At 36.5% G+C, this 17,344-nt stretch overlaps 1 non-coding gene across 1 annotated transcript; it reads left to right on the top strand.

Annotated features, from left to right (window-relative positions):
- The first annotated feature begins 15,771 nt into the window (after positions 1-15,771).
- Positions 15,772-15,878, top strand: LOC133793197 (small nucleolar RNA R71). Its single transcript, XR_009874653.1, has one exon. It is a non-coding gene; the product is annotated as a small nucleolar RNA R71 (small nucleolar RNA).
- The last annotated feature ends 1,466 nt before the right edge of the window (positions 15,879-17,344 follow it).

Genomic DNA, 17,344 nt, shown 5'->3' with positions numbered 1-17,344 from the left:
TCATTTTCCTTTTTTCGATAAATATTGTCTAGAGTCCCTAACTTTTTTAATATTGATTACTTTTGGGTAATTTTTCAATTTTTGTAGCACTCAAGTCCCATGCATCTTTAAAACATCTTACTGTACATATATGTGAATGTTTTGAGGTGTATTTGACGGGAAAATGGTTTTATTTATTATTATTAGAAAGAAAATGAGGAAAATCTAACCAACTAGGTTTATTATGTGGTTATTAATTAGTAGTGCTCCAAAATAATGAGCCACAATTTTGTCAATAACAAATACCTCATGTTGAACTTTATTACAAGGTTACTTAGGGGCATAATAAGTGCTGAAGAAATTAATAGGACCTAAAAGATACAATTATTGTTGAAAGATTATTTGAGGACATACCATATTTTGCTCATATAGTTTGGGTAATATTAGAATTTTTTTTTTATATTGAGAGCCGAGATTTAAACTTAGAGCTTACTCTTTTGTGAGTAGAAATATACAATACACAAAAATACTCTTTTTTGGAGAGGAGACTCATTCTGAATATATAAAACACTTTAGAAAGAATTTGTTATATGAGACCGAAAGTTCTTATCTAGAACATGAGTTTTGAAGTTGGACATATGTCTTTAATGGTAAACCTGAATTTGGAAGGGCTCCACCACCTTTACTTGGAGGACGATTGTTAAAAAAGTTGAACAAAGTCCAATGCAAGTTCGGTAAGCCTAGATATTATACAAATAAGAAAAGAAAAGTTAGACGTGAAAAAACAAAGGAGGTTGTGGATGGTGCGGCAAGTTGTTGGAAGAAGAAGTCTATATTTTTTAGCTTGAATACTGTGAGCATTTGGTTTTGCGGCATAACTTGGATGTGATGCACAGTGAGAAAAACCTGTCGGGTAGCTTAATTAGTACATTGCTAAATATTCCTAATTGGAGTAAAGATGAAATTTAAACTTGGTTTGATTTAAAAGTAATGGGTCTACACAAAAAGTTACAACTTGGTGAGAGACGAATCTATTTACCACCTGCGTATTATACCCTGTCTAAGGATGAGAAACAAATTATATGTCATTCTTTGTCGAATGTGAAAGTGTCAGAATGTTATTCTTCAAATATTTCTGCATTGGTAGATATGAAAAATTTGAATTTAGTTGGAATAAAGTCTCATGATCACCATACACTACTTGAACATTGTAGTAGAAAATTTTTGTCTACATGATAAAAAAGTCCAACAAGCCTACCAGGCCCAATAAACCAGCCAGAGTAGCTAGTACGACCTAACCCAACATAAACGAAATCACATATACTAAAAGAACCACCCGAATGGTCAATCCATACCCGAACTCGAATCAGGATATGCTCAGTCAGCCAGGGACCTTGAAACAGTAAAGGTATACAAAATATTTTCCATGAATTTCGGAAGGTAACCCCTTGGAGCGAGTCAGACGGGTCAAGAAGGCAGAGGGGTAACGGTAGGGAAAACGACTATAAGGAAGACCCTAAGGAGATATATCGAACCATCTGTTGGAATTAAATATACAAATTAGAATGCACAACGGAATTGATCTTTTTTTTTTGAAATATTAATACAAGCCAGGATCATACATATATAAATATATTAAATCAAACACAAATAGATTAGAGATTACCTCTTGTAGCCTATCAAGAGTACACTAATATTTTTGTATAAATCAACGATATTCCTATCCTTATTCTGAAAGCTCACACCTTGATCTTCCAGATCAATCCTCAAACACACAATGACGTGTGTGGACATGTAGAATCCAAAAGGTTGATTTAGAGCTCTCTAGATGTCCTCAACACATGAGATCTAGAGAAGTTTGATAAGAGAGAGGATGTTGTGAATAGATTCTCAGGTTTAGAAAAATCTATTGCTTTCTTTTTCTGAGAGAGAGTGTGACAATCAAATTACATTGATCGATTTAAAAATCTTATATCTAAAAGTATCGCTGTAATGCCTCAAATTTCCTAATAAGGTTTAGGACCTTCATTAGGAGGTCGGGAGGGCCATAATTGATTTATTGTGTTATTAAATGATAATATGCATGTTTAGGTGTATTAAATATGCATGTGAACCCATTTCTGAGTAATTGGGTGATTTTCATATTTTGGCCATTTCAGGCATATTTGGCATATATGTAATATGTGTGTGGTGCTTCTGCCAGGGTTACCCAGCACGAGACGATCCTAGGAGGTAAGCTAGTGGAAAAGTCACAACGGGATTTGTTCTTGACTCGGAGTGAGTTAAGGGGTATTTAGAGCATTACCAGGCTATTGGGTAATGAGAATTAATATTTGGTGATAAGTTGGGAGTTAGTAAGATCAGAGGGAAATTTTGGAGGTTTTGACTATTTTGTCCCCGGGGGTGTTTGCGGGACCCCGAGCGTTAGGATTTGTTTGAGGCTACTTAAGCTTGAAGTAACCTTTAAGAAATAAAAAGAACATTCTGTACGCTCTCTCTCTCTCCCCCTCAAAGTTCCATTTTCGTCTCTCGATCGCATTTTTGAAGGTAACTTGACACGGATTCAAGTGAGGATCGAGGCATAGAGATCCTAGGAAAGATTAGAAGCTTACTAGCCGAATGATTTAGTTGGAAACAACTAAATCGGAGGTAATCCAAGTTTTAAGTTCTAAGTTTTTTTTTAAAGTTTTTAAGCTTGAATTAGACTTTGTGTTTTGATGAGTTTTTGGGTGATTTGAGACTTGGGTTTTGGATCATGGGGATGTTTGGGAACTTTGATTTTTGAGTTTGGAGATGTTTGGATATGTTTTTGGGAGGTTTCAAAAGGTTGAAAACGGAGAAAAATGGTTGGTCCGAGGTTGGGCCGCGGCCCTATTCTTGGGTGTCGTGGCCTAAGCTCGATGGAGCAGGTGGAGTGTTTGGGAGCTTTGGGGGCTGTGACACTAGGTGTAGGGCGTCGCGGCGCTTGCCCCTGATGCCCCTGTTTTGGCTGGGGGCCGCGGCTCAGTGAGTTGGGGCCGCGACACTTGAAGATATTTATGGCCGAAATGATGTTTTAAGCTTGGGAACTCAAACCTTAGGCCTCGGGATCATTCATACTGCCTGATTTAGTGGGATTGGATGTCTCAAAGGCTAGGTTTTGGTTCCGGGATTGGTTTTAGAACTTGAACTTATTGGATCACCATTTGTGGTTGTGACTAGGTTATCACTAGAGGCTTGAAGTAAGGATCGTGCTTGTGGCTCGTTTATTGGTAACTTGTGCTTGGACCAAAGGTAAGAAAACTGCACCCCATATGTGACATGCATGGTTATTCTTGATGCATGTTGGATGTTTAAATGTGAATATTGATAGCATATTGAATGCTTAGCAATCTTGCTCACTTGTATATGGTTATTATTGAGGCATGTTGGGCGTTTAAGTGTGATGCATGTGATGCATGAGAAACACGCGATTAGGGCATGACATGAATATTGAATATGGGATTGTTCAGAGCTTGAGTCTCTGTGTTTATGCATGATTCCAATTATGCTAGCCCTCTATTTGGATATTTGACATACGATACATGTAACGCCCTAAACTCCAGGGATCGTTATGGTGTGCCTTGTAAACAGTGCTAAACTTGCTAACCGAGTCATTTGGCCAAAATCGTGTAACTAAGTATGATTAGCGGTTTAGGGACTAATTTTTTTCGATAGGATATAACGTTTCATTAGAATGTTTAATATATATGTTGGGATCCCAAAATTATAATTTCAGAGTCTACTACAAGAAAATATTTACAACATGCCGTTCTATGCGGCAAAACAGGGTTTAACCCTAGTTCCTCTTCAAACCTCGGCCGTGGTGGACGAGTAGCTGCATATGTACATATCATCACCTAAGCACTCCAACTCAAGGATGGTCCAATTTTCTTTTGCCTTTACCTGCACCACATAGCACCCGTGAGCCGAAGCCCAGCAAGAAAACTTAATATGCTCATGAACAATTATAACATGTCATCAGATCATAAGGCACACGCCTAGCAGATATAGCCCTATTCAGCAGGCAATTGAGTTCACGTAATGTTGAGTATAACACACCAACCAATGATCATAATAATCATCCAGGACTCTTAGCCCCCAATATAGAAACGCAATGTTGAGTATAATACATCAACCAATGATCATAATAATCATCCAGGACTTTCAGTCCCAACAAATAGGTGACAGTCGCAAAAGTCACAAAGTGGGTACAACCCCCTCTAGCCATGTGACGATAGGGTCACCAGGGCTTAACAGATAAGTGAACCTTCCATAGCTTAAACAGGATAGGTGCATGGTGATTAGTCACCAACATAACCTTCCTCATGACCATAGAGTCATAACCTTAGAACATCGTTCCCTAGCCGTGTGACAAGCAGTCACCTGGGCCCTAGGCCCCGACTCTAGTAACTAGTCTTAGACTAGACAAGCGCTTATAAGTTTGTCGACCTTAGAGTCGGTCCAGCGTTAATGTCTTAGAGCCATTCAACACTGATATCGATTAGATCTAATCTTCATTTGGCTCGGCGTTCATGGTGCTATGCCATTTCTGACTCTTAGGTCAGTGTCCTTGACTAGTCAGTGCCATAAACAGGTAAGCAATGCCACCAAACATATATCACATATCCAATATCCGTATATAAGGTATTCAACATGCTTACTTAACAAGTACTATGTAGAGTCCAAGAACTTTACTTAGCTAATTGTTTAGTAGTATTATAGTATGTTTAGTGTTATCTTTGTTACTATGGATTTTTGGTTCAGACCGGGAATTATTTGGACACTCATAGTAGTACTTATAGATTTTCTAAGTTTAACCTATAGTTTAAGAATATTAAGTATAACCTAAGGTTTGATTATGTGACTGATATTAAGGATTATATTTACTATATTATAAGGTTTAGACATCAACCAATAGGATTTTAAGCACATGTTATGAATGGTGATTAAGGATTAAATATTTTTGAGGATTAAATATAATAAGGAGTAAAGTTTGAATGTTATAGGGTCAGTCAGCAGCTTTGAGTACGTTGAAGGCTTAGTCAAGGCTGTTTACTCCATTCAAACTTAGCTAAAAATGTGTAATTTCGTGTTTAAATATTCAGCGTGTGCCGATATATCGCAGCTATAGGGGGCGATATATCGCAGCACGTAGATACGGAAAACACGAATCGATGCACGGCCGCCTCGGGAACAATGGTCCAGGCGATATATCGCCTATAGGGGGCGATATATCGCCTCCTCCAGCATAAATTCAAATACTTTTGAATTCATTTCCTTTCAGCCATTCAAACTCCTTCAACAGTCCAGCATCTTTTGAACGAGTCTTCAGCCTCTGCTGAACGATTATTCAAATGATTTTCATCTAAAAAGCCATTATTTTTATTCAAGTAAAAATCAAGATACTTTCATTCCCAAACTCTATAAATAGGACCTAGTACCCAGCCATTATTCACCATTTGCTCTAAGTTCAGAAGCTGCTAGTGTTAAGTGAGTGTGAGAGTGTAAACACTTGGTTTGGGAAAAAACTATAAGCTTAAACATCATAAGCTTATCAAACACTTTGGGAAGTGAGTTCTATAGTATTTCGGTGGAGGTTAGATTGATCTTGCAAATCTTTGAGGTAAACCCAAAACTCTATTTCATTCATTTCATGTTATTTCCTTTCTCAAAACCTTCTACTCAGTCCCCTAACCTCATTCTTATTTTGGTTAGGGAATCCAAGTTCTTAAGCATATAAGTCGGTAAGTATGTTTTTATGGTTTATTCTTTCCATCTCTTTCATTTCATCTCCTTTCTTTAGACTCACTCTTTCTTATGGTTTTAGGAGTGTTCCAAAAAGTCCCAACTCAGTCCATTATATCCCGGTAACTTTGGTAAGGAAAATAGGCTAGAATCAATATGTTATGTGCTTATGTTATCTATATGTTTTATGTTATTAAATGTGTTATGATATGTATGTATGTTTGTAGGCTTGGGCATATGACCCATATGGCTAACAAGACCCCAAATGGGTTATGGGCATATGACCTACTTAGCTAGTAGGACCCCACTAACTCCATGGGCATATGCTTGTTTAGTCTATGGGACCCCAAGAATAATGGCCATTATAAAAAGTGTATGTTATATGTATTATGTTAAGTCTTTATGTTTTCTTATGAAATTATGTATATGACTATGTGTTAGATTTTCCTTGCTGGGCATTAGGCTCATTCCTTTTTGTTTTATGTGCAGGAAAATAAGCTTTAGAGGCGGTAAGATTCGTGACACTTGGAGGATGTGTATCGATGGTGAATGGAGTCAAGGGGCCGAGCGTTATTCGATTCGAGGATGTAGTTTCGGTTTTATGTCTTTTTACATGTATTTTCCGCACTAATTATGTAATGTCTTATTATTTTAAATTATCTTTTTGTTTTAAAGACAATGGGATCCCATATCCGTTTTGGTATTTTACTTTGTAAAGTAACTCTTATTTTTTTATAAGTTACTTAATAAAATTATGGTATTTTCGCAAATGTAAGTTCTTTTAAGGATTTTATGTATAGTTTCGTTAATGGTCCAATTAGTCTAGAGTAGTGGGTCATTACATACTAGTACAATTATGACCATGCATAAACACAGAGGCTCAAGCTCTGAACAATATCATACTCAGTATACAAAGCATGTCCTAATCACATGTTTCTCGTGCATCATATGCATCATCTTTAACCACCTAACATGCCTCAACAATAATCATGCATGCCACATTTAATAATCCAACATGCACCAATAATAACCTTGCATGTCACATTTAATCAACCAACATGCATCAAGAATAACCATGTATGTCACATGTACACAGGGTGCAGTTTTCTTACCTCATATTCGAGCTAGAATCAATATAAGAACGACCCTTGAGAACGATCAACCTTTAAGCCCTTAGCGGTCACCTAGTCATAAACAAATATGGGATACCATCAATAAAAATGATCAAAATAGGTTTCCAAACCAAAATCTAGCCTCCAGGACAACAATCCAAACTAATCCAAGTAGTAGGAACCATCCCGAGGCCAAAAATTATGTTCCCGGGGTCAAAACACACAAACGGGCTCAACCCTGCCCAAGAGCCGCGGCCCTGGCACCTTGTGCCGCGGCCCCCAGCACAACCTGAAGCAAGCGCCGCGGCGCCCAACACCAAGGGCTGCAGCGCCCAGCAAGAACAAAACTAGGGCACCTGCTTCATTGAGCTAGGGTAGCAGCCCCCAACCCTAGGCCATCCCCAAACACGGTTTTCAACTTCCCAAATCCTCCAAAAACATGCCTAAACATTCCCAAATCATCAAATAAAAGTTCCCAAGCTTCCCAATGGTCCAAAACCATCAAAATCCAAGGCTCAATCGAACCAAAAACTCAACGATTCACAAAAGCCAATTCTAAGCTTAGAAACTCAAAACTTCAAGCTTAGATTACCTTTGATTGGGTTGTTTTCCGTCGAATCCGTCGGTTAAGAAACTTCTAATCTTTCCTAGGATCGCTATGCCTCGACCTTCGCTTGATTCCGACTCCTAGAACTCAAGATTTCTTCAAAAAAGCTTCGAACGGTAAAATAAGCTAACAAAGGAGAGAGGAAATGATTTCTAACGTACATTCTATCTGACAAGCTACTTCAAGCTTAAGTAACCTCAAATAAAACCTAGTGCTCGGGGTCCCAAAAACACCCCTGGGGACATTACAATCAAAACTTCTAGAATTCCATCCTGATCTCAAATATTCACAATTATCATCAAATAAACATTCTTATTACCCAATAATTGACCTCGTTATGACAAAACCGCTAACTCATAATATAAGATCGTCTCATGTCGAATAGCTCGAATATATCTCCATAATAATGAAATCTCATTCACAAATTACAATATGCACCCAATTTACAAATATGCCCTTAACAGGCCAAATTACCAAAATGCCCTTACAATTATAAATACCCCCTTATGCATGCATCTGTCATCATATAATAATATAATTCACATTAACATGCACATAATCATTTAATATCATAATAAATAAGTTATGGCCCTCCCGACCTCCTAATTAAGGTCTTAAACCTTATTAGGAAATTCGGGGCATTACAATACATGTTTGGTAGCATTTCTTACTTGTGCGTGGCATTGACTCATTACTCAGAATTTGCAAAGGTGTCAGTATCAACTGTGAAGCTGTGACTCATTAGTCAAGTTCGGCAGTGGTAATTTAGCCACAATAGCACCAACTTGAAAGGCCTGGGGAAGCTCTATCTTTAACAGTTTGAATTTATTAAAAATAATTTTAAATTAAGGTATTTGAGGAAGAATAGGTTTATGAAAAATTTTTTTGAAATAAAAGTATTGAGATATCAAAAACTTTTTGGTACCTTCCTCTTCCGCCTTGAACTTTTTCTCAAGTGCATCCCAAATCTCCTTGGCTGATTTGGTCTCGGTGTAGAGGTCATAGAGCCTATCGGATAAGGCGTTGAGGATATGACCCCTGCAAAGAAGATTGTCCTCCTCCCTCTTCCTTCTCTTCTCCACCTCCTCGGGAGTGTCTTTGTCGGATGGCTCGGCTAGAGGAGCCAAGGAAGACTCAAGGATGTAGGCCATTTTGAGAGTGGTTAATAGAAACCTCATCTTGTCTTGCCACTTAGTAAAATTGGATCCATCAAACCTATCCAACCTTACTAGGTCTTGGTTCATGATCTTGATGGTTTCCCCTTCCATTGAAACAAAAAAGGGATAAGCTTTTGAATGTTAGGAAAATATTGTTTTGCCTCAATGGAAATGATTATAATATTACAACTCTATACAATAATATTACAAGTAAATATAGATTGATTAAATAAGGTTACAACTCTATAACTGAAAATACAAATAAACTAAAGAAAGGAAGAAGATGATGATGAAGAAGAGAAGAGTGAGAATACAACTCTAAGCAAAAGATTACAAGTAAAATAAAGTGTTTAGACCAAATGAAAAGATTACAACTCTTAAACAAAATATACAAGTAAATAGAACAAGAGAATAAGAAGAAAAACAATAGAATAAAAAGAAGAACAGAAACACAATCAAACTCTCACTTACACAACCTAAGTGAAGAGGATTGGGGATCACCAACTTGAACAAGGTTTAAAACCTTTGTCCAAAAGCTTATTTCCCCCTAACTCAAGTACTAAGGGATCTCTCTCAGATATTGAAAAAGCTTTATGGAATTATCAAGCCTCAAGGTGTTTCTAGCCAAGTGCTCTAGTGGATAGAAAAGTTGTGTCTTACAAGTGAGCTATAGGCTCCTATTTATAGAGTTTAGAGACACCCTTTGAATTTCAAATTCCACCAACCCCCATGGCTGTTACCAATGTTTAATTGGATTAATATGGAATTAAAAAAGAGATTTGGGAGTTATTTGGGTTTTTTGAGCTGTTCAACAAAGATTGAAAAAACTGAAAATTTGGTCAGTTTTGGCCTGTGGCCGCGGCCAGAGACATTAGTGGCCACGGCCACTGGTCTCTGACCCACAGGCCGCATCCACTAAATGTTGGCGGCCGCGGCCACTAACCAAATTCAGCATAAAAATTGTGTTGTTTTTCCAAACGGTTCCAAACCCTCCCAAATGATTTTGTAACTCCCAAAAGACATTATTGGAGTTAAAATCATATCTCTAACAACCATATCACATATGGCTTTTATGAAATTCATCTCAATATTGTGTAACAACAATTTACACAATAAAGGGTAATATTTGGAGGTTACAAATTTGTAACACCAAATATGTTACATTATTTGGATATATCTCATATATCTAAATATTGTAACTCTCTATTATATGTTACAATATGTGACACACTTTGTCACATTTATTTAATCTAAAACATTATATTATAATATAATATAATTTTACATTATATTATAAAATAATATCACACTAGCTACGTGACCATAGAGTCACCTGGGGCCTCACCCTTAGCTCTGTCTCACTAGCCATAGAGCTAGTCCAAGCCCTGGGTTCACCATCGACCTTAGAGTCGATCAACGTAATAGTACGTTGCTGGTTTAGGCCAATGCCTCTCGACCAGCGCACAACACGCTATTGTCGTCCTTGACTCATAAGTCAAGCCCTGATCCAGGATTACATACCTTACTTAAAAGAAACAGATGAGGATTGGCACATCCCGACAAATTAAGCACATATTCATGTTAATCACATAATCCCATTGAATAACCATTTTATAATACTAAATATATTCATATAAAGGGGCCACATGCCCTAACCATAGAATTCATGCAACAAATATAAGCACTTAAGCATTTATCAACAAGCATTTAGAACAATAGCCTAACATAACCAATCATGGGTGCAGTTTTCTTACCTTAGGTCCAAGCAAGCGCAAATAAGAACGACCCTCGAGCATGATCCCAGTTCTGAGCCCTTAGCGATACTCTAAGTCACAACCATAGAAAATAGGATTCTATTAATATCGAACGATCAAAGGCTTCCAGACCAAGTCCTAGTATCCGGGGCCTTGGGTTCCACCAAACCGGGTAGTGGAAACAATCCCGAGCCCCTAAGGTTGAGTTCCCATGCTCAAAACCTTCTCGGGGTCCAAAAACCCCCTAAGAGCCGCGACCCCATGCCCTTGTGCTGCTGCTCGCCTCCAACCAGAGGCTCAGCCTCCCCAACCATTAGACATGCACCGCGACCCATCCATGGTGGCGCCGCAGCCCGCCCTTACAATAGAGCCCACCTTGGCGCCCAATAGTTCTAGATGGTCGCGACACACCAAGAACACAGCCGCAACCCGACCCCTTCGAACCTAGAAAACCTCGATTTTCAGTAGCCAAATCCCATCCAATTTAACCCAAAATCATCCCAATAACATAATTAAATCAATACAATAGCTCTAATATGTTCCCAGCAGCAAAACCCAACAAAACTTAGTCCTAAAACCTCATCAAAACTCCAAGTCAATCTTTAAACTTTAAAGGATCAAGAACACTAAAACCCAGGCAAGAAACACATAATTTAAATGCTAGAAATCATAATTTAAAGCTTACCTCTGATAAAGATTAAATCCCCCAAGTTGCTACTGAGTTAATTCCCAAATCCTTAGCTTCAATTCAAGTGATCCTAGCCCAAAATTCTCCTTAGTTTCAATGAACAACTCAAAGAAAGCTTGGAGAAGGAGAGAGAAAAAGGGAGGAGGTCGGTTTAGGCAGCTTCCAAGTGTTTCTATTGTTTTCTAACTTAAGTTAATCCTAAGGCTCGGGGTACCAAAAACGTCCCTACGGGAAAAATGATAAATTTCCCCAATATTCCCTCCTAAACACTCTAACTCCAAATATATCTCCAAATATTTATTTCCATAACCCGATAACCCAATTAAATGACTATTACCTAGAATACCCCTTGACTCGCATCGAGTCAAGTATTGGGTCCCGTTGTGACTTTCTCGCTAGCTTGCTCCCTAGGATCGCCTCGTGCCGAGTAACCCAAATAAACCCACATAATAATGTGGTCTCTCACATATATCACATATATGCACATAACTACACAATTATGCCCGCAACAAGCCAAATTACCAAAGTCCCCCTTCTAATAAGAAGCGGGCCCACATGCATATTTAATACCCCTAAATATGCGCATTTAATCATATTAGACACTTCAACTTGACCACTAGTTTGTGGGTGATAAGGTGTTGAGTCTTTATGCTTAATGCCATAATGTTTCATCAAATGTTCGAATGACTTATTACAAAAGTGTGTACCGTTATCACTGATGATAGCACGGGGTGAACCAAAATGGGAGAATATATTTTCTTTCAAAAACCGAAGCACAACTTTGTGGTCATTAGTGTGGCATGTAATAGCTTCAACCCATTTAGACACATAATCAACTCCAACAAGAATATAAAGATTACCAAAAGAGTTAGGAAATGGTCCCATAAAATCAATGCCCCAAACATCAAATATGTCAATAATAAGAATATGATTTAAAGGCATCATGTATCTTTTAGTTAAACTTCCTAACTTTTGGCAACGTGCACAAGCTTTACAATATACATATGTATCATGAAAGATAGTAGGCCAATAAAAACCACATTGTAAAACTTTAGCAGCTGTTTTCTTACCACTAAAATGTCCTCCACATGCATGATCGTAACAAAAAGATATGATTTTAGATTGGTCACAATTTGGAATGCATCTTCTAATTATTTGACCAGGGTAGTATTTAAACAAGTAAGGATCATCCCAAATAAAAAATTTCACCTTAGAATAAAATTTAGATTTATCATGTTTAGACCAATGAGATGGTATTTCTTTAGTGACCAAATAATTAACAATATCAACATACCAAGGCAAGGAAGAAACATGCATCAATTGTTCATTAGGAAAAGTTTCAGTGATAGGAGTGGAGTCATGTATATTTTCAACAACTAGTCTAGATATATGATCAGCAACAACATTTTCAGATCCCTTTTTATCACGTATTTCTAAGTCGAATTCTTGTAAAAGTAGGATCCAACGGATCAAACGAGACTTAGCATCTTTTTTCGACAAGAGATATTTTAATGCAGCTTGATCAGAATAGACAATAATTTTAGACCCTAACAAATAAGATCTAAATTTCTCCAATGCAAAAACAATAGCAAGCAATTCTTTCTCGACTGTGGAATAATTTAATTGAGCATCATTTAAAGTTTTGCTAGCATAGTAAACTACATGAGGTATTTTTTCAAGTCTTTTTTGTAAGACAACACCTATAGCATAATCAAAAGCATCACACATTATTTCAAAAGGTATTTTCCAATCAGGGGGTCGAATAATGGGTGCAGTAGTCAACAAATTTTTCAAATTTTCAATTCTTCAAAGGCATCATGGCAATTATTATCAAAGACAAAAGCATTTTCTTTTCAAAGTAAATGGCATAAAGGCTGAGAAATTTTGCTGAATTATTTTATAAATCTTCCATAGGAACTGGCATGGCCTAGGAATGATCTAATTTCTTTCACAGTTTTAGGTGGGGGAAGTTTTGAAATAAGATCAACTTTAGCTTTATCAACTTCTATTCCCTCAGATGAGATTACATGACCTGAAACAATTCCTTTTTTTTAACCATAAAATGACATTTTTCCCAGTTAAGCACAAGATTTTTCTCTTTGCAACGAATTAAAACAAATGAAAGATGGTGCAAACAGTCATCAAAGGAGGAACTGAACATATAAAAATCATCCATAAACACTTCAAGGAATCTTTCAATCATGACAGAAAAAATTGAAATCATAAACCTTTGAAAAGTCACAGGTTCATTGCATAATTCAAAAGGCATGCGACGATAGGCAAAAGTCCCGAAAGGGCATGTAAATGTAGTCTTTTCTTGATCTTCTAGGGCAATGGGGATTTGGTTATATCCCGAATACCCATCGAGAAAGCAATAATATGCATGGCCAGCTAAACGTTCAAGCATTTGATCAATAAAGGGTAATGGAAAATGGTCTTTTCTAGTAACATTATTTAGCTTTCTATAGTCTATGCACACTCTCCACCCCGTTTGTACTCTAGTAGGGATTAATTCATTTTTCTCGTTTTCAACAACTGTGATCCCAAACTTCTTAGGCACAACTTGAGCTGGACTAACCCATTGACTATCAGAATACTTTTATGACCTATTCTCTAACTACTTCTTTCATATTTGGATTGAGCCTTCTTTGACATTCCCGAGAGGTTTTAGCATTTTCTTCTAGATGGATTCTATGCCTACATATGGATGGGCTAATTTCTTTAATGTCTCCAATGGTCCAACCTATGACTTCTTTATATTTTCTAAGGACATCTAACAATTTATCTTCTTGTTCTTTATCTAAAGTGGATGCTATGATAACATGTAAGGTTTCAGACTCTTCTATAAAAGCATATTTTAAATTTTCTGGTAAAGGCTTAAGGTCTAACTTTGGAGTCTCGGAAAATTAATTGAACGTGATCTAAAGGTAAAAAAGGTTGAACTTTGGTTTCATTTAAGGGTATAGACTCTAGCAAAGAATTCACATCATCATTAGAGTCATCAATATGCAAGTTCATACCAAAGTATTTTTCACAAAAGTCAAGTAAGTCATTTCCATCATCTTTACAAATACTATCTATCATGTTAACTTCATGCACTTCTTCACACTCAACAAGTTTAGTAACATTAAAAATATTCAATTCAACAGTCATATTTCCAAAAGATAATTTCAAAATACCATTACGACAATTAATGATTGCATTAGATGTAGCTAAGAATGGTCTACCTAAAATGATAGGAACATGCACATTTTCCACAGGTTGAGTATCAAGTACAATGAAGTCAACAGGAAAATAAAATTTATCAACTTTTATCAAAACATCCTCTATAATGCCTCTAGGAATTTTTACAGAACGATCGGCTAATTGAAGAGTTATAGAAGTAGGTTTTAGTTCACCAAGACCAAGTTGCTTATAAACAAAATAAGGCAATAAATTCACACTAGCACCCAAATCAAGTAAAGCCTTGTTAATAAAATGATCACCAATAATGCATGAAATTGTGGGACACCCATGATCTTTATATTTAACAAGACTCTTATATTTAATAATGGAACTAGCTTGTTCAGTTAAAAACACATTTTTAGGAAAATTAGTGTTTCTTTTAACAGTACAAAGATCCTTTAAAAATTTAGAGTAGGCAGGAATTTGTTTAATGGCATCTAAGAAAGGGATATTGATACTAACTTGTTTAAAAACTTCTAAGATGTCATTATATTGGCCGCCTTTTTTAATTGGAAGTAATCTTTGTGGGAATGAGGCTTTTGGAATGAAAGGATGGATTGGAGTTTCCTTGTTTGAAGAGTCATTGGCATTAGAGCTAGAAGGTTGACTCTTTTCTTTTTCTTTTTCAACCTCAGGTATGTAATCGGGTTTGACAATGTTCTTTCCGGACCTAAGAGTTGAAATTGATTTGACTTCTCCATTATGACTAGACTTTCCTATCTCATATTGACCTTTTGGATTTGGGATAGTTTGACTAGGGAATGTTCCTTTTTCTTTATCAGCTAAAGCAGTGGCGAGTTGTCCTACTTATGTCTCGATTTTGGTAATTGATTGAAACTGATTTTGTAGGATTTGTTGAGTGGATTGCATAAATTGTTGTAAAGTATCTTCTAAGGAAGGTTTCCTTTGTTGAGGATATGGTTTATTTTGTGGGGCATGAGTTTGGTTTTGTGTGTTGTATTGGTGCCCTTGATTCATTTAAGGTTGGTTTTGTCTCCAAGAAAAGTTTGGATGGTTTCTTCAATTTGGATTATAAGTGGATGAAAATGGGCTATCGTTTGGTTTCCCATAAGCATGAAGAGCATTGGCCTCCTCAGAAAAGACTTCTTGGTAGGAAGGACATGATTGGGCATTATGGCAAGGATTAGAACATATAGAACAAACATCTTTTCTTGGTTGTATTGGAGAATTTATAGTTTGGCTTATGGCTAAAGCTTATACTTTTCTCGCTAATTTGTCTAAGGATGCTCTTAAGTCTAGTTCATCTTTTACTTCACACCTTCCTCTTTTTGGTGAATTAGTTGACCTAGACCTAGGATCAAAATAATTCTATTGTTGTGAATTGACAGATAAATCTTCAAGGGCGTCCCAAGCCTCTTGTCCTTGAAATTTTAAAAAATTTATGGTATACATAGATTGAATCATTTGAGGATAAGAGGGAGTCAAACCATCATAAAAATATTTTACAAGTCTTCATTTTTCAAAACCATGATAAGGACATTTTAATAATAAATCTTTAAATCTTTGCCAACATTCATAAAACTCTTCATTATCTTTTTGAAAAAACTCAGAGATTTCTCTCCTTAGATTATCAGTTTTAGACATAGGAAAAAATTTCAGCAAAAATTTATTATAAAGTTGGTCACATGTAGTTATAGACCCCGTGGGAAGGGAATTTAACCAAGGTTTTGATTTGTATTTTAATGAAAAAGGGAACAATCTTAGTAGGACCGACTCATCAGAATTTTTTTGAAATTTAAATGTTGAGCAAATTTCTAAGAAATCTTTGACATGCATGTAAGGATCCTCTCTATCTAACCCATAAAAAGATGACAACAATTGAATGATTTCTGGTTTAAGCTCAAAAGGAGTAGCAGAAGTTGTAGAAAAAACAATGCATGAAGGAGCATTAGATGAAACAGGTGCAAAATATTGAAGCAAAGTTTTTTCAGGCACAATATTTTCATCAACAAGATTAACAATTGGTTCCATGATGCTCAAATTTTCACTAACACTTTCAATTTCAAGCAAAGATAAATGTCTTTTTACTAATCGATTTTTAGAGTTACGTTCTCAATGATGGATACAATTTTCACAAAGCAATAGAGATAATCTCAAACAAATAATTTTCTGATGTGGACGATCAGTAAAACCGCAACCACAGAGCATAGTTAGAATTTTCTAGAGATTTCACAACAATATAATTTTTATGGGTCACTTGTCCCCATGCCTATTTGATTCCACTTACTCGCACACTACTAACAACTCCCCGAGGTTAATTATTAGAGGCAGATTGAGAATTTTGTTCAAATTTTCTTTAAGCAAAAATTGCTTATGGTGAAAGGACAAGATTTAGGTCTCTCTTTTTTTTTTCAAGTATTTTTTTTTCACAATTACACACTATTATGATAAAGGACAAAGAGAAATAAGGTAAAATTAAAAAAGACTGTAAAAATTAGGCAAGCGTAGGGAGGCATAGCATGCCATCAACCATAACAAAAATAAGGTAAAAATTAGGAGGCATAAGTGCCATCAACTAAAACATAAGATAAAAGACTAGGAGGCAAAATTGCCATCAACTAGCTAGAGAAAAAATTGGCATCAACTTGCAAAAATAAAAGAAAATAAAAACTACAACAAGATAAATAAAGAAAGTTACAACAAAGGTTAGGAGGCACAAGTGCCGTCAACTAACAAAGAAATACAAGGAATAAAAATTACAACAAATTTACAACAAAGGTTAGGAGGCACAAGTGCCATCAACTATAAAATTGAAAAGATAGATAGATAGGAGGCACAAGTGCCGTCAACTACAAAACAATAAACATAAATATTGTTATCCAAAAAACAAGCACGAATGACGTGGCAAGTGATTCCCGGACATGTGGCTGACACTTGGCGAAACTCTGCTAGGGTATCGACCAGAAGACAAATTACAAGCAGTAGGCAGCTGAAACTTACCTGCGACCAGTATGGTTGCAGGTTCCGCATGCCTCATGATATTTTTATAAAGATCTTTATCAATCCCGAAATTGACTCCCACGATTTCCTGAGTA

This window comes from Humulus lupulus, chromosome 7, assembly GCF_963169125.1.
Source record: "Humulus lupulus chromosome 7, drHumLupu1.1, whole genome shotgun sequence".
NCBI classification, from domain to species: domain Eukaryota; kingdom Viridiplantae; phylum Streptophyta; class Magnoliopsida; order Rosales; family Cannabaceae; genus Humulus; species Humulus lupulus.
The sequence above is the reverse complement of the archived record's forward strand: the minus strand, read 5'-3'. Positions and strand labels throughout refer to the sequence as shown.